The 17,222-nt window shown below is 46.7% G+C and overlaps 1 long non-coding RNA gene across 6 annotated transcripts in view; it reads left to right on the forward strand.

Moving 5' to 3' along the window:
* LOC122934283 overlaps positions 1-17,222 on the forward strand; it is an 898,769-nt gene that overhangs the window by 165,621 nt on the left and 715,926 nt on the right. Inside the window, exon 1 of one of the 6 annotated variants that reach the window (XR_006388649.1) lies at positions 10,057-10,120. The exons of the other annotated variants lie outside the window; for them this stretch is intronic. This is a non-coding gene — a long non-coding RNA (uncharacterized LOC122934283). Of the gene's footprint in view, positions 1-10,056; positions 10,121-17,222 lie in introns of those variants that run through there. 6 annotated transcript variants of the gene reach the window in all.

Genomic DNA, 17,222 nt, shown 5'->3' on the forward strand with positions numbered 1-17,222 from the left:
GAATGCATGGGGATAAAACTGATCAGTTCTTTTCCGGTATTGAGCCCCTATGACGGAACTCGGTGCCGGAAAAGAAAAACGCTAGTGTGAAAGTTTACTAAGGGTGTTATCCTGGCAGTCCCCTGGTATTCACCCTTAAACCTCTATACAGGAACCGGAACTTCATTAGTGGGAAGGTAACAGGCTGCCACCACCTGGAGTAGTCTCTGTGTGGTTGACAGCTAATCCAGGGGGTCAGAGACACTGATGTGTAGCACTGAGGGAGCAGGCAAAATCATAGAGACAGGCCTAGGTCAGGGCAGATGGAGTATATGCAATACGGTAAACTGTTTGAGGTCAGAAAAGGCAGCAAAGGATCAATACAGAGATCAGGCATGAGTCAGGTCACATAGCAGAGGTTCATAATCCAGGAATCAGGCAGAAATTGGTACAAGGGCAGACGAACAGATGCAGCACGCTACTACAGAGAACTAGTAAGCTAGACAATCTAGTGTAAGTATCTTAAGTACCTAAAGGTGACCAGCCGTGTGCTGGGGTGAATTAGGATGCACATGCACATACCCTTTAGGTGCCAGAGGGAGCATTTGCGTGCCCTAAAAGCACAAGGGAGAAGCCTAGTTGGCAAGGGCCTGCAGGAAAAGACAAACAGGAGAGTTTCTTTGGCCGGACCCACCAGTGAGAAGTAGCAGAAGACCGAAGAGTCAGGGCCACCAGGAAGTAGCAGAAGGGGTAAGCGTAATGGCACTTATCAGGGATAGTGGCCAACAGCGGGTATGGGCCACTAATATAACAGGTAAATGTGGCTAAAATGCCTGATATTGTTTCCACCAGCATTTATCAACGCCAACATAACAAATGCCTAAAGGGAACCAGTCACCATGAATATACAGAGCAGTCAGCTGGCAACACGTTATAGAGCAGATGCTGAGCAGATTGATATATAGTTGTAAGAGGTAAAAATCTGTATAAGTTTTATTTTGTTGATTTAAATTCCTGCTCATTCTGGGCTATTGAAGTCAAGGAGGCGGTCCTATAAGTGATTGACAGCCTTCACTGTTATGATTGTGCATATAGAGACATCTCTACCAGTCTCCATTCACAACTGGGCAGCTAATCGAAAATCCACAGTGTATCAACTATGTGTAAGTATGTATCAGTTGTGGTGATGAGTACAGTATAAGTGCTGGGAGGCGTGTATATCCCACCCAGATACCTCAGCTGGGTGAGATAACTGAAATCCAGAAAGCTGCAGTGGTTTCAGTAAAGTGTAGTTTGCTGAGACAGTTTTGTCTAGATGTTGTTCTGGGCTGGATTTCATGTGGGCTGGGGGATAGGTTTAGTAGTGGGATCTGCCAGTCCACACCCTTCCACTACATGTATTGTCTTTTGCCGGAGGTGATCGCAGGTGAGGCCTGCTGCTGTAATCAAGTTGGGATAAACCAACCCTCTGTGTATGACTTGGAGAGAGAAAGGCTGAGGAAGCCTGAGAGAAAGTGGAACCTTAGAGGCTGAGGGGCCACGAGGATTTGTAAAGCCTGAAGTTTGGGGGACCCAGCGACCCCTACGGAAAGAGGGTTGCACAGTCAGAGTTGGGAGGACTTCTGGATCATCTCATCCCAAGGGTGCTGGTGTGATCACAGCCTGGAGGCTGTGTCATGGTCTTACCTTCTTGCCGTTCTCCTTCGTTTGACATGTGCTGGCGGCCATCTTGGTTTCTGGGTTTCTTGTAGCCTCCCACCCTGCGGCTTCTCCTTCCCACTGGGAGGAGCTGGATGCCTAGCTCATATATATAGCAGAGAAAAAAGGGGGTCAGTCAGCACATCCCAAAGCGCAGGGGCACGTTGCTATGGCTGAGAACAAGACTGTTAAACAAAACAAGGAATGCAACAGCTCACTGCAAACCAAATAAAGTACAAAATTGCATCATAATATCAAATGCTGAACTAATAAGTTAGAGATATTTGGCAAATCGTTTTGTACAAAATTATTTGAGCCCGTCTGCCGATCGTCAAGGCAATCTCTAGTTAGACGGGTTCCTAACACTAAATATATCTGTTATGTGCCATAGCAGCTATCATACAATTCAGAAAGTGCAGGTTCCACTTACATGCTGGATCCGCCTGAATTTCCGTCATTTTCGGTGCCAAAATGGCCTCCACTATATCCAGGGAAAGCAGTCACCAGCATGCACGCCGGGCCCACTCCACACCACCCCCGGCGCCACATGGTCACCAAGGACTGCAATGAGAGTCCACACACTATCTCTCTCCTGGTGCCATGTGGCTTCAGTGAGTGATGGGGAGTAGGCCAGGCTACATACTAACACTCATTAAAATCAACCTGTGGGACAAACGAGCTGGTCAGGAGTGCACGACTAAAGAGGCAGCCACACCTCCAGCACAAACTGCAGAGAAAAAAGGGGGTCAGTCAGCACATCCCAAAGCGCAGGGGCACGTTGCTATGGCTGAGAACAAGACTGTTAAACAAAACAAGGAATGCAACAGCTCACTGCAAACCAAATAAAGTACAAAATTGCATCATAATATCAAATGCTGAACTAATAAGTTAGAGATATTTGGCAAATCGTTTTGTACAAAATTATTTGAGCCCGTCTGCCGATCGTCAAGGCAATCTCTAGTTAGACGGGTTCCTAACACTAAATATATCTGTTATGTGCCATAGCAGCTATCATACAATTCAGAAAGTGCAGGTTCCACTTACATGCTGGATCCGCCTGAATTTCCGTCATTTTCGGTGCCAAAATGGCCTCCACTATATCCAGGGAAAGCAGTCACCAGCATGCACGCCGGGCCCACTCCACACCACCCCCGGCGCCACATGGTCACCAAGGACTGCAATGAGAGCTCATATATATAGGAGGTCTGTGGCTTCAGTTCCTTGCTTGGTCCTCCTGTGTTCACATGCTTCTAAGACTGCTGCTGCTTCTGGTTCCTGATCCTGGCTTCGTCTGACTACCCTGCTGGTTCCTGATCCAGGCTTCGTCTGACTACCCTGCTGGTTCCTGATCCAGGCTTCGTCTGACTACCCTTCTGGTTCCTGACCTCCGGCTTCGCAAGACCCTGCTTCGGTTTAGCCATCCGTTTGGACTTTTGCCTTACAGCTTGATTTTCAATAAAGCCTTCTTATTTCCACTTATCTCTTGTTATACGTCTGGTTCATGGTTCCATGACATTAGGACCAAGCCATGAATTCTGACGGTACAGGGCCATCCTCGCTACCTACGCTGGTTGCCAGACTTGATCAGCAGGATCACCTGTTGGGTCGGTTCGCTGTGGCGTTGCAAACCCTGCTTGAACGCACGGCTCATTTAGCTTCCGTTGCCGATGGGTCGGTTGTCGCTCCTGGGCCCGCTCCTACTGCCGCTCCGGTTGTTGCGCCAGAGTCTACCCCGACACCTGTTGCTGCGCCTGCGGTGTTTCGGGGTATGACCGGTTCTGCCCCCCTTCCACAGCGCTTTGGGGGAGAGCCAACTCAGTGCCGAGGTTTCCTTAACCAGGTGGGCATTTATTTCGAGTTGCTGCCACATGCCTTTCCTACTGAGAGATCAAAGGTGGGCTTCTTGATCTCGCTGCTCTCGGACAAGGCCTTGGCCTGGGCCAGCCCTTTATGGGAGAACAACAATCCGGTGGTTGCCGAGTTTTCCGGTTTTGTTGCTTCTCTTCGGAAGGTATTCGATGTGCCGGCTCGTGCTGCCTCTGCTGCGAAGCTCCTTATGTCCATCAGACAGGGTTCACGATCCGTAGCTGAATACGCCATTGAGTTTCGTACCCTGGCAGCAGAGGTGGGCTGGAATAATGAGGCTCTGGTCGCTGCTTTCTCTCATGGACTCTCGGATGCCTTGAAGGATGAGGTTGCAGCTAAGGACCTACCAGTGGAGCTCGAGTCTCTTATTTCTTTCCTGATTTTGATTGACACCAGACTCAGGGAGAGACCTTCCTTTAAGGAGAGCCTGCGGAGGTCTTCTAACAGATTGGCGCCTACGTTTGCTGTCCCACCCGTGCCTCCCTCTCCTCCCACGCCTCCTGGGGATGACTTGTCTGGGGGTGAACCCATGCAGCTGGGGTTTGCTCGCCTGTCCGAGGGGGAGAGGGTACTCCGGAGACGCGAGGGCCGATGCATGTACTGTGGTCTCGGTGGGCATTTTCGGTTGGCATGCCCGAACCGTCCGGGAAACGCTCGCACCTGAGATCCTGTCGGGGGCAGATCTTGGGTGGAGTCTCCTCGTCCCCGGTTTCCCGTGTTGACAAACCACTGATTACTGTTGTCCTCTCCTGGGTCGGGGGCTCGGTGACGACCCAGGCGTTGGTGGACTCTGGTGCTGGTGGTTTGTTCATTGATAGTGTGTTCGCTGCCGCCAATTCCATTCCTCTGCAGCCTCGAGGTTCCCCACTGGCTCTTGAGGCGATAGACGGCAGACCCCTTCTGCCGCCACACGTGACTCAGGAGACCCTTCCAGTGGGGATGGCCATTGGTGCCGTTCACAGAGAGTCGGTCTGTCTCCAGGTTATTTCGTCTCCACACTACTCGGTGGTCTTGGGGTACCCCTGGCTCCAGAAGCATAATCCGACTTTCGATTGGAGATCGGCCGAGATCCTCTCGTGGTCACCGCAGTGTGGGGCTAGTTGCATCCATGGGCCTGTCAAGTTGCTGTGTACTTCCTCGGACTCTCTGTTGCCTCCTGAATACGAGGAGTACCGGGATGTATTCGATAAGGTGCGTGCGGTTGCCCTACCTCCGCACCGCCCATACGATTGTGCCATAGAGTTACAATCTGGTGCCGTTCCTCCTCGTGGCAAAGTCTATCCACTGTCGGTAGCGGAGAATGAGGCCATGGAGGAGTACGTGAGGGAGGCGCTTTCACGCGGACACATTCGCAAATCCTCGTCCCCGGCAGGGGCTGGATTTTTCTTTGTGAAAAAGAAGGGCGGTGAGTTGAGGCCTTGCATCGATTACAGGGGTCTCAATCGCATCACGATCAAGAACGCTTACCCGATACCCTTGATTTCCGAGCTGTTCGATCGCCTCAAAGGGGCCACGGTCTTTACCAAACTCGACCTGAGGGCGGCATATAACCTGGTAAGGATCAAGGCGGGCGATGAGTGGAAGACCGCGTTTAACACCAGGACCGGTCATTATGAATCCTTGGTTATGCCCTTTGGGTTGTGCAATGCGCCCGCAGTCTTCCAGGAATTCATCAACGATGTTTTCCGTGACCTGTTGCAGCAGTGTGTGGTGGTCTATTTGGATGACATCTTGGTATATTCTGAATCCATGGAGGCCCACATTCTGGATGTCAGACGAGTGTTGCAACGATTACGAGAGAACAAGCTGTTCGGTAAGCTTGAGAAATGCGAATTTCACCGATCCCAGGTAACCTTCTTAGGTTACATCATTTCCGCTGAGGGGTTCTCCATGGATCCTGAGAAGGTTTCGGCTGTCTTACAGTGGCCCCAGCCCAGTGGTCTTCGTGCCCTGCAGCGCTTTTTGGGCTTCGCCAATTATTATCGGAAGTTCATCAGGGACTTTTCCATGCTAGCCAAGCCTCTCACGGATCTGACCAGGAAGGGCAGTAATCCCCAGGTCTGGCCGCTCTAGGCCATCCGAGCTTTTGAGGCTCTAAAGTCCGCCTTTGTGTCGGCTCCGATTCTGTCGCATCCCAACCCTGGGTTGCCTTTTGTCCTCGAGGTGGACGCGTCTGAGACGGGAGTAGGCGCTCTCCTGTCTCAGCGTAGAACACCAGAGGGTCCTCTGCTTCCTTGTGGGTTTTACTCCCGGAAACTGTCTTCCGCGGAGTGCAACTATCAGATTGGTGACAGGGAGTTATTGGCCATCGTGCAGGCCCTTAAAGAATGGAGGCACTTGCTCGAGGGCTCGGTGGTTCCGGTTCTCATCCTGACGGACCACAAGAATCTGACCTACCTCTCTGAGGCCAAGAGATTGACACCACGTCAGGCCAGATGGGCTCTGTTCTTGTCACGTTTTAATTACGTGGTCTCCTACCTACCCGGTTCCAAGAACATCAGAGCGGATGCCTTATCACGGCAGTACTCCGAGCTGTCCGGGGAGGAGTCGATTCCGACTTCGGTCATACCTCCGAATCAGATCCTGGCCGCCATTCGCACCAGCCTGACCTCTCCCCTGGGTGAGCAGATTTTGGCGGCTCAATCTGGTGCTCCCTCTGGGAGACCCAACGGCAGATGTTTTGTGCCTGAGGAGTTGCGCACTCGGTTGTTGCGAACCTACCATAACTCCAAGGCCGCGGGGCATCCTGGAAAGAATCAGCTGTCCTGGGCTGTTTCACGTCTGTTCTGGTGGCCTTCTCTACGTTCCGACATCGCCGCATATGTAGCGGCATGCTCCGTTTGTGCCCAGAGTAAGTCCCCTCGGCACCTTCCGTTGGGCCTTTTGCAACCCATAGCCACCGGGGAGCGTCCATGGTCACACCTGGGGATGGATTTCATTGTGGACCTCCCTGCATCCCGAGGCCATACGGTCATTCTCATGATTGTGGATCGGTTTTCCAAAATGTGCCACTGTGTTCCTCTCAAGAAGTTACCCTCTGCACAAGAGTTGGCCTCGATTTTTGCCAGGGAGGTCTTCCGGTTGCACGGTTTGCCCAAGGAGATTGTGTCGGATCGGGGGAGTCAGTTTGTGTCCAGGTTCTGGCGCGCCTTTTGCTCCCAGTTGGGGATTCATCTCTCTTTCTCCTCGGCCTACCACCCTCAGTCCAATGGGGCCGCAGAACGATCCAATCAGGCCTTGGAGCAATTCCTTCGTTGCTATGTCTCCGATCACCAAGACAATTAGGTTGACCTCCTGCCTTGGGCTGAGTTTGCCAGGAACACGGCGGTGAACTCTTCCTCTGGGACGTCTCCCTTCATGGCCAATTATGGGTTCCAACCTGCCGTGTTACCGGAGGTATTCTCTCCCCAGGATATTCCGGCTGTGGAGGATCACCTTTCCGTCCTACGTGCTTCTTGGGTACAGATCCAGAGGTCCCTTGAGGTCTCTGCGCAGCGCCAGAGACTCCAGGCTGATCGCAGACGAGCGCCCGCTCCTTCCTACCAGGTCGGAGACCGCGTATGGTTGTCCACCCGCAACCTCAACCTTCGAGTGCCCACTCCCAAGCTGGCGCCTCGCTTTGTTGGTCCCTTCCGAGTGCTTCGCAGGGTAAACCCGGTAGCCTATGCCCTTGCGCTTCCTCCTGGCATGCGGATCTCCAACGTGTTTCATGTCTCCCTGTTGAAGCCACTGGTGTGTAATCGTTTCACTTCCTCGGTTCCTCGGCCTCGTCCGGTCCAAGTGGGCAATCATGAGGAGTATGAGGTGAGCAATATCCTGGACTCACGCCTGGTCCGCGGTCGGGTGCAGTTTTTGGTCCATTGGCGTGGTTATGGTCCAGAGGAGCGTTCCTGGGTTCCCTCCGCAGATGTCCATGCTCCTGCCTTGCTCCGAGCCTTCCACGCACGCTTCCCTCAGAAACCGTTCTTTCCCTTGAGGGGGAGGTACTGTCATGGTCTTACCTTCTTGCTGTTCTCCTTCGTTTGACATGTGCTGGCGGCCATCTTGGTTTCTGGGTTTCTTGTAGCCTCCCACCCTGCGGCTTCTCCTTCCCACTGGGAGGAGCTGGATGCCTAGCTCATATATATAGGAGGTCTGTGGCTTCAGTTCCTTGCTTGGTCCTCCTGTGTTCACATGCTTCTAAGACTGCTGCTGCTTCTGGTTCCTGATCCTGGCTTCGTCTGACTACCCTGCTGGTTCCTGATCCAGGCTTCGTCTGACTACCCTGCTGGTTCCTGATCCAGGCTTCGTCTGACTACCCTTCTGGTTCCTGACCTCCGGCTTCGCAAGACCCTGCTTCGGTTTAGCCATCCGTTTGGACTTTTGCCTTACAGCTTGATTTTCAATAAAGCCTTCTTATTTCCACTTATCTCTTGTTATACGTCTGGTTCATGGTTCCATGACAGGCTGCTGGACCGTATATGGCTGAGGAAGCCAGATCTAATCCTGTGTGTGAATGGCGCTCTATAGGCGAGACAGAGACAACACATGTATTAAGTAGAGCCTAGAGGGGCAGATGTTTATTTTCGATGTTTGTGTGTGATGGTGCTAAAGTGCCGAAATAAAGCACCTTTTATGACTTGAACCCTGTTGCCAGAGGAGAAGTCTGTGATTGCGACTCCCTGAGAGAGAGCGATCCCTTACACAGTATATATAGTAAGTACATCCAAGCAGATAAGAAAGGCCAAAGAAAATGGCACAAAAATGAAAAAGTGCTGTGTGTGAATTCATCTTAAAAGGGCAGTTTAGACTACTTTCACATTTGCCTCACAGCTCTCCGGTAGGCTGTTCCAGCAGAGAATGCTGGGAATCAGCCGGACCAAAACCATTGTTTTTTTGTCTGGCCAAATCCTGGCATATTTGATGGGGAGTGGCCAGATCTCCTCCGGATCCCATTATAGTCAATGGGGTCCAGCAAACAGACAGCCCTATCCGACAATGCTAGATCCAGAGAACTGGAACAGCCTGCCAGAGAGCTGTGCAGCAGATGTAAAACTAGCTGTAGTTGGTGATGACATATCCCTAGAATATGACATTGGTAATTATCTGACATAGCACTCACCAAGCCTTAGAAGAAAGTGGATTTTCAGTGCACCTGAAGGGGCTGTTTTGCACAGTCCTGCACAGTCAATGGGTGGGAGAGCAGTTGTGTATGGAATAACCCAACTCATTGAAGTCCCTGGGTTCTTGTTATTGATGACGTTCATAGAGGTTGGCTTTTCTCTAAACATATTGTTGTGATATATCTTATGGATATGCCACAACCTTATTAAAAAAAGAGTAGAAGAAAATGAGATGCAGCAGCAGCACGACCAGGGTAAGTAAGTTTTCACAAATTTAGGGTCCATTCACACGACCATATGTACGGATCCGTAGCCGTTTCGCAATTTTGCGGAAGGTCTGCGGATCCAATCATTTCTATGGGCCCTCAAAAGATGTGGACAGCACACCGTGTGCTGTCCGCATCCGTTATTCCATACCGCAGCTCCGCAGAAAAGATAGAATATGTCCTATTCCCTATTCTTATCCGCAATCGCACATGGCCGGTGTCCGTGTTTTGCGGATCCGCAAATTGCGGATCCGCAAAGCACTACGGCCGTCTGAATGGGCCCTTAGATGTAAATTGATTTATTTCAAGTTGTTATTTCAACTAACGTGTTTCAGGGCCGCACCAGCCCCTCATCAGACCAAAGTTGTGTCTGGACAACTTGAAATAAATCAGTCTGAAAGTGAGAAGCTCTTCTGTAAGGACCCATCTCTGCATATGACAGCCCTACCTATGAAGTGCTCTCCTTGTCTTTAAAAAAAAAAAAAAAAAAGCACATTTAATAAGTATTCATACCAAGTGAAAAGGAAAAGTCTGCAAAGCTTTTCCTAATGTATTTTGTTAAGTGCGCCAATAGTACATATTTAATGGTTTTTAATCAGCGTTGGACTGGCTCATTAGAGTACCATAGGGCCTAGGCTCTGATACCACAGTGGGACCTAAAAAAAACTATTCCTAGCTTCCTTTGGAGCCAATAACTTGCCACTAGGGTCTATTTCTTTATATCGAAACATATTGCACTTTATTGATGGTATGGGGGATGGGCCCTGAGAATAATTTTGTCTGGTGCACCCTTGGAATCCCAGTCTGACCCAGCTTTTAAATGACAAAAAAACAACTAAGGAAACACAGTAAAAATGTCAGCAGCTTTGTGTCATTATGGGAATTTACTACAACTGCTAATGTCCACCAGAATTCTGTGGTAATATACTGTGTGCACAGCATTATTAAATAAAAGCTATGTATGTACGTTTTCATTTCCTCCTTTTTCAGTGGCTCCAATGGGAAAGATCTCGCACTGATCTATTTCCGTGAGAAAATATTTTTGTCAGAGTGCATTTGGCAAGGGTTATAAATTTCTTTTAGCAATTGCCCGTGGGAAAAATGTATTTGTTCATCTCGATTACTTAAGATAAGCGTAAGGCTATGCTGCTAGTAACATAAGTGTATTGCTACAACACATATCACTTGCCCGGATGCGCAGCAATGAAGGTAGGAATATCCTATTCTTCTATATTTTTTATGATTTTGCTAATATTATCCCTGCTTATCCTCCGATGGAACTCATACTAGTGTTTTTTTTTATATGGAAAAATGTATCTGATAATATGTAATGAACAAGTTTGATAATTTGCCTTGTTTTGTAAATTATCAAACATATTGCTCCAAAGTTGTCATTTTGGAGAAGATATGGCCACTATACTGATATGCCTGGTTTAGCAAATGCTTGTATTCCCCATAAAATAACAATGTTGGGGCACTTTTTCTTAGAACTTTGCATAGGGCTGTTCCTCTTTTATCACTCTTGGAAATGCATGCATAAACTAATAACTGGGTGCAACTCTTTAGCACTGACTGATCAGTGTCTTAGTGTGGTGGGACACAAGGGGAGTGGTAACACCTTCTTTATTTTATACATTTCCAGGAGGAATAACAGCCTAGAGTTGTAAGGAATGATGCTCCAGAATTTTATGGGGAACGCCAGTATTCACTAAAGCAGATGTTTCAGGAGAAAGGACAGGTCATTATTTAAATCATTGAAAATCATGTATGTAATGTTAGCATTACCTTCAGGAGCAGTTGGTTTGTGGACAAGTACTGACCTAGCCTTCATTACATCCTTAATGTGTTCACTAAGGGCGTAAGGAAACCTAGTTTAGTTTCCCATAGGAACCAATCAGATACCACCTTTCATTTTCCAAAGGAGTTCCGAAAAATAAAAGCTGGAATCTGATTGGTGGCTATGGGCAACTAAGCCAGTTATCTTTTACACCAGTTCTGATAAATCTCCCATAAAGGGGTTATACCATGATTGATGTAAAAAATGTAAATTTTGACATCATATAGTACAGTCGTGGCCAAAAGTTTTGAGAATGACACAAATATTAGTTTTCACAAAGTTTGCTGCTAAACTGCTTTTAGATCTTTGTTTCAGTTGTTTCTGTGATGTAGTGAAATATAATTACACGCACTTCATACGTTTCAAAGGCTTTTATCGACAATTACATGACATTTATGCAAAGAGTCAGTATTTGCAGTGTTGGCCCTTCTTTTTTAGGACCTCTGCAATTCGACTGGGCATGCTCTCAATCAACTTCTGGGCCAATTCCTGACTGATAGCAACCCATTCTTTCATAATCACTTCTTGGAGTTAGTCAGAATTAGTGGGTTTTTCTTTGTCCACCTGCCTCTTGAGTATTGACCACAAGTTCTCAATGGGATTAAGATCTGTGGAGTTTCCAGGCCATGGACCCAAAATGTCAACGTTTTGGTCCCCGAGCCACTTAGTTATCACTTTTGCCTTATGGCACGGTGCTTCATCGTGCTGGAAAATGCATTGTTCTTCACCAAACTGTTGTTTGATTGTTGGAAGGAGTTGCTGTTGGAGGGTGTTTTGGTATCATTCTTTATTCATGGCTGTGTTTTGGGGCAAAATTGTGAGTGAGCCCACTCCCATGGATGAGAAGCAACCCCACACATGAATGGTCTCAGGATGCTTTACTGTTGGCATGACACAGGACTGATGGTAGCACTCACCTTTTCTTCTCCGGACAAGCCTTTTTCCTGATGCCCCAAACAATGGGAAAGAGGCTTCAGAGGAGAATATGACTTTGCCCCAGTCCTCAGCAGTCCATTCACCATATTTTCTGCAGAGATCAATCTGTCCCTGATTTTTTTAAAAGAGATTTAAGAGAAGTGTCCTTTTACTGCCCTTCTTGACACCAGGCCATCTTCCAAAAGTCTTTGCATCACTGTGCGTACAGATGCGCTCACACCTGCCTGCTGCCATTCCTGAGCAAGCTCTGCACTGGTGGCACTCCGATCCTGTAGCTGAATCCTCTTTAAGAGACGATCCTGGCGCTTGCTGGACTTTCTTGCTTGCCCTGAAGCCTTCTTAACAAGAATTGAACCTCTTTCCTTGAAGTTCTTGATGATTCTATACATTTTTGATTGAGGTGCAATCTTAGTAGCCACAATATCCTTTCCTGTGAAGCCATTTTTATGCAATGATGGCTGCACGCGTTTCTTTGCAGGCCACCATGGTTAACAATGGAAGAACAATGATTTCAAGCATCACCCTCCTTTTAACACGTCAAGTATGCCATTTTAACCCAATCAGCCTGACATAAGTCATGGGGGGGGGGGGGGGGGTAATGGGGGGGGGGGGGGGGTTGTACCTGCACAGACTTTCTCTATCCAATCAATGCTGCCATTTTCAGTCTGTGCAGGTACACCCCCTCCCAACTTGTTAACTCCCCTCTGTAACCTTATTGAAGGCTAATAGCAATTAATTCATAACTCCTGGTACAAATAATAAAGGAATGGCACAACATAGAGACATAAGAATAGATGTTCCAGAATTATTATTAAATGGGGAATGCCTGAAGCTGTTAAAACAAGAATGTAAGGAGTGGGGACAGGTCCTCTTTAAAAGTCCCTGGATTAGCACCTGGTAGGCTCTCCATTTTTAGTCTGAAACACTAGCACACAGGAACAGAGCATATGAGCAATCAGCCCACTGCTAATCTCCCCCAGGCAGTGGAAGGGAGAAACAGAGCATTGCATCCTGTTTTTAGGGCTCTTTCACATCGGATGGCTATTTCAATGTTTTGCGGTCCGTTTTTCACGGATCCGTTGTTCCGCTTTTTTGTTTCCGTTCCGTTTTTCCATTCTGTTTTTCCGTATGGCATATAGTGTATACAGTAATTCCATAGAAAAAATTGGGCTGGGCATAACATTTCCCGCCAAAACGTTACGGATACGGAAGACATACGGATGCATTTCCGTATGTGTTCAGTTTTTTTTGCGGACCCATTGACTTGAATGGAGCCACGGAACGTGATTTGCGGGCAATAATAGAACATGTTCTATCTTTCAACGGAATGGAAAAACTGAAATACGGAAACGGAATGCATACGGAGTACATTTTGTATATGGAACGCCAAAAACGGCCCACAAAACGGGGAAAAAAAACGGTAGTGTGAAAGAGGTCTAAGGATGCTGTTGCATCACCAGGGTGGAATAGCTCAGTTGTGTGTTTCTCCCGGTGCGGCCGTGCCGAGGCTGAAGATCACATAGCTGGAGCTCAGACAGGTACGTTTATGACAGAGACATTTTACCATTTCAGTAATAAAAATTAACTCATTTAGAACTTGATGGCAGCAATGCATCTCTAAAAAGTTGGGACGTGCCATGTCTACCATTGTGCAGCATCTCCTATTATTTTAACAACAGTCTGGGAAGTGAAGAGACCAATTGCTGGAGATTTGGGAGAGGAATGTTGTCCTATTGTTGTCTGATATAGGATTCTAGCTGCTCAACAGTACTGAGTCTTCTTTGCTGGATTTTTTGTTTCATGATGTGCCAAATGTTTTCTAGTAATGAAAGGTCTAGACTGCAGACAGGCCAGTTCAGCACCCAGACTCTTCTTCTGTAAAGCCATGCTGTTGTGATGGATGCAGTATGTGGTTTAAAATTGTCTTACTGAAATATGCAAACTCTTCCCTGAAAGAGACGTCTGGATGGGAGCATACAATATGTTGTTCTAAAACCTCTGTATACTGTTCAGCATTAATAATGCTTTTCCAGATGTGTACGCTGCCCACACTGTTATGGAAGCCCAGGTTGCTTTGATAACAGCCTTCAGCTTATCTTCATTGTTGAGTCTGGTGTCTCTCATCTTCCTCTTGACAATACCCCATAAATTCTCTATGGGGTTTAGGTCAGGCAAGTTTGCTGGCCAATCAAGCACAGTGATACTGTGTTTATTAAACCAGGTATTGTTACTTTTGGCAGTGTGAGTAGGTGCAAATTTCTGCTTAAATATGAAATCAGCATCTCCATAAAGCTTGTCAGCAGAGGGAAGCATGAAATGCTTTAACATTTTCAGGTAGACAGCTGCGCTGACTTTGTAGTGGACCAACACCAGCATATGACATGGCACCCCAAACCATCACTGCCTGTGGAAACTTCACAGTGGACCAAAAGCATCTTGGATTGTGTGCCTCTCCACTCTTCCTCCAGACTCTGGGACCTTGATTTATAAGTGAAATGCAAAATTAACTTTAATCGGAAAACAAGACTATGGACCATTGGGCAGCTGTCCAGTTCTTTTTCTGCTTAGCCCAGGTAAGATGCTTCTGACATTGTCGCTGGGTCATGAGTGGCTTGACGCAATAAATGTGACAGTTGTAGCCCATGTTCTGGATAAGTCTGTGTGTGGTGGCTCTTGAAGCACTAACTCCCAACTGCAGCCAACTTCTTGGGAATCTCCTCCAAATTCTTGGATAACCTTTTCTTGACAATGCTTTCAATGCTATGGTTATCCCTGTTGCTTGTGCACCTTTTTCTACCACAATTTTTTCTTCCACTCAACTGTCCATTAATATGCTTGGGTACAGCCCTCTGTGAACAGCCAGCTTTTTTAGCAGAGACGTTTTGTGGCTTACCCTCTATGTGGAAGGAGTCAATGACTGTCTTCTGGACAACTGTCAAGTCAGCAGTCTTCACTATGATTGTGTAGCCTACTGAACCAGACTGAGGGACTATTTAAAGACTCGGGAAACCTTTGAAGGTGTTTTGTGTTGAGTAGCTGATTAGAGTGTGACACCTAGAGTCTGCAATATTGACATTTTTCACATTATTCTAATTTTCTGAGATACTTTTTTTTTTTTCCATTAGCTGTAAGTCATAATCTGGCAGAGTAAGTGTATCATAGGCCCGGGCGGTTTACCCATTTTGGGCCCCCTTACTCTATTTGCCCTGACCATCGCCTCTTTCACATTGCGCCCCATGTTTATTTTTTTCTGGTAAATATTAAAGAAAATGATGCCATTTTAATAGTGTCATTGCCCATATACCCCTGAGGACGCCAGGGATCTAGCAAAACATTTTCAGGGCAATGTATGAAGCGATTTTAGAAGACAGCTATCGTCAGTGCTGATAACTAAACTGCACAATCAATGGGATTTATAAATGAAAAGGAAGCAATAGATAAGGAATTAGTGGTGAAAGTGCACATAACTGCATCCATTTTGCAGGAGTGAACAAACAGAATATTACACTATGATAGCTAGTTGGGTTTATAGTGGTCAAAGAATTTTTAATAAAATGAAGAGTGTTTTTTTTTAAATTACAGGTTATAGGATAAATATAATTTGGGTGCTGTTAGCTGTACGGCTGACAGTTTTTTTTTAGAAGGACCTAATACCCTTCATTTATCTGGATCAGATTTGTTTAATTGATGTATATAGTATAACACCTCCAGCCCCTCATAGTGTATAATGAATAACACACCACATGCAGTGTACAGTGTACAGGGTGGGCCATTTATATGGATACACCTTAATAAAATGGGAATGGTTGGTGATATTAACTTCCTGTTTGTGGCACATTAGTATATGTGAGGGGGAAACTTTTCAAGATGGGTGGTGACCATGGCGGCCATTTTGAAGTCAGCCATTTTGAATCCAACTTTTGTTTTTTCAATAGAAAGAGGGTCATGTGACAAATCAAACTTATTGGGAATTTCCCAAGAAAAACAATGGTTTTAACGTAACTTTATTCTTTCATGAGTTATTTACAAGTTTCTGACCACTTATAAAATGTGTTCAATGTGCTGCCCATTGTGTTGGATTGTCAATGCAACCCTCTTCTCCCACTCTTCACACACTGATAGCAACACCGCAGGAGAAATGCTGTGAAGATACGAGATGTGCAGCACCTGAAACTACGGATACTGGAAGCCTGTGCTAGCATTTCTCCTGCGGTGTTGCTATCAGTGTGTGAAGAGTGGGAGAAGAGGGTTGCATTGACAATCACGTGACACAGGTGCAACTGCCAAGGGTCGATCTATTTGACGCACTAAATCTCTTGCGCCCCTACACACAGGCCTCAGATTGAGCCTCGATCACACCCTGACACAGCCTCTCATGTTCCCCAACACGCTGCCACCATCTATGGCATTTAAATCAATACACCGATTAATTAAGGGCTCATAGAAAACCCCACAGCGCCCCACTTGCAAGCAAGCAAGCAAATACACGGTAACTCAAACCGCACTCATACAATTAATAAAATGTAGGTTACTGGGCTCGTTCAGGGCACAAGTCAAAAGCATTTAATATGTGCTTTAATGTACTAAAAAGGTACAGTACTTAGTTACAAAAAGTTTAAAGAAATAAGACATACATAAACGTGCACAAAACAGTATAAAAATAAAAGGATAAAAAACAGAAAGGTTTTTACTCAACGAATTGTGTGGTCGGAGTTCCTTCTGGTTTCCGGGGACAGAAGGAAAGTGGAGCACAACCCAATGCTGATCGGATCCCCAAATTGTGTCAAAAGAAATGTTCCCAGTAGTTAATTTTTATCCCCATTCAGCAGAGGGTGGAGCTGAGAGGAGTCTCCCTCCTATTCTGTCCCAGCCTTTTGGGATGGCCCTCATTACCTGTGCATGCTCCACCTCTCTTACTCAGCTGGTAGACATAAAAAAAATATTTGTAAAACATGGTTTCCCGTCCACACTGATGGATATTCGGGACCCAACAAGTTTTAATAAAGTATATTATATCCGGCTGATTTTGATACCACACATGACCGGTGTGGTTGTCCCAGAAGGTGAGATACTGGTTATGTGGAAATTCTGGCTATCAGGAATGGGATGTTTAGACCCCCTACTATGCCCACATCACGCGGAATACAATGATCCGAATTAATAATACGTGAGTTGTATCAGAGATGAGTTATTGCTTATGAGATATTTTCTTCATACCCTGGCACTGTATTTGAAAATCTTCTGGACTCCTGCGGGGTGAGGTTCCAGGCTGTCTGAGTGGCTGCATTTCCAGGAGGAAGGGGTCACTCAAAGAACCCCGAAACGCGTATGGTCTAATACCCTGTACCTGCATGCTGGAAAAATAGCTCCCCTGGACTTCCAAGAATTCATCAGCTGTGACTAAGAGCGACGAACACCGGAGGAATCCTAATAAAGCCAACTGCTCTTCAGTTCACAATTCTTTATTCTGTCATAGTTTTTTAAGGAGGGTTTGGTTGTCATTTTATCATGAATCAGTAAAAGCTAGTCAGGCAAATT

This window comes from Bufo gargarizans, chromosome 4, assembly GCF_014858855.1.
Source record: "Bufo gargarizans isolate SCDJY-AF-19 chromosome 4, ASM1485885v1, whole genome shotgun sequence".
Lineage (NCBI taxonomy): Eukaryota > Metazoa > Chordata > Amphibia > Anura > Bufonidae > Bufo > Bufo gargarizans.